The sequence below is a fragment of the Centruroides sculpturatus genome, unplaced genomic scaffold (assembly GCF_000671375.1).
Source record: "Centruroides sculpturatus isolate CEXI.00-Female unplaced genomic scaffold, Cexi_2.0 scaffold8052, whole genome shotgun sequence".
In the NCBI taxonomy this organism is placed as follows: domain Eukaryota; kingdom Metazoa; phylum Arthropoda; class Arachnida; order Scorpiones; family Buthidae; genus Centruroides; species Centruroides sculpturatus.
The window spans coordinates 1-1,081 of record NW_019392388.1 but is presented as its reverse complement, the minus strand read 5'-3'; the positions used below and the strand labels follow the sequence as shown (position 1 = coordinate 1,081).

The window sequence follows — 1,081 nt, the reverse complement described above, 5'->3', positions numbered from 1 at the left end:
CAATAATTAATATTTGGGAGAAACAATTGATATTTTATTTTAAAAAATATCAATTCAATACCTTAAATAAATTTATATCACATGCATACCTTCTTTCTCTTGTAAAATTTCAAATTCCTTTTGAACTGAAACTGACAATTTTTCTAGTTGTAAATTTCTTAATTTCATATGATTATCAGCTGCTTTCATTTCAGTTTTTTCATTGTGAAAAATAATATTTCCATTTTGCAATTTTTCCATGAACTATATTTTAAAATATAATTTAATAATAATAATTAAAAATCTTTAAATATAAAAACAAAATTATATACATATAATGTATTCTTATAATTATATCTATATATTAGATACTGTCTTATGTAATATTATATTTACAGTTTAGAACAGAATCAGTTTTATATAAAACAATGTTGACTTTTTACTATTTCCTTACATGTACATTTCACATAAATGGCAATATTTATTTAGCATAATTTCAATTTATCATTTTTAATGATACTATTAATATCAATAATAATAATAATAATAAACTATATTTGAATTGAATTGGCTTTGTTAAGATGTAGTTCCAGTACATTATGGGCTATTCGTTCACAACTTTGCTCATTTTAAGCAGGTCCAACTGCAAGAATGAGATGGAGAAAAATATCCTAACTTGAGTTTTCCATTAAAAATGTCTTAAAGTCTGGATTGAATTTGATTTCTGACTCTTAACAGAGTAAGTAAATAGTATGCATAATCATCTAGTCAATTTCATCTGTAGTTCTAATTACAGTAGAGCGTTGATTTTCCAAATCAATTGGGGACTGGGGTTGTCCGGATAACTGATTTACGTACGAAAAAATAGTTTAACGTATCCGATTTCGAAATTTTTCTCCATTGCGTGTCGCTTTGCGTTGAATTTTCGTCGATGTTAAGCCTAACAAAGACTATTGTATCGTTAAAAATTATTCCTCTATTTTGTACAAACAAAAGAAATATATTGAAAAATATAAAAACAATAAAAAATTATACTTCAGAAGTTAATTTAGTATCAAAAACGTAAAATATTTGAGTAGCCCAAGACATAGTCAAAGATTGC

The 1,081-nt window shown here is 24.7% G+C and overlaps 1 long non-coding RNA gene across 1 annotated transcript; it reads right to left on the bottom strand.

Moving 5' to 3' along the window:
- Window positions 1-89: 89 nt before the first annotated feature.
- Window positions 90-705, bottom strand: LOC111617612. The gene is made up of 2 exons (XR_002755449.1): window positions 434-705; window positions 90-243 (listed from the first exon to the last, which is right to left on the bottom strand). It is a non-coding gene; the product is annotated as an uncharacterized LOC111617612 (long non-coding RNA).
- Window positions 706-1,081: the final 376 nt, after the last annotated feature.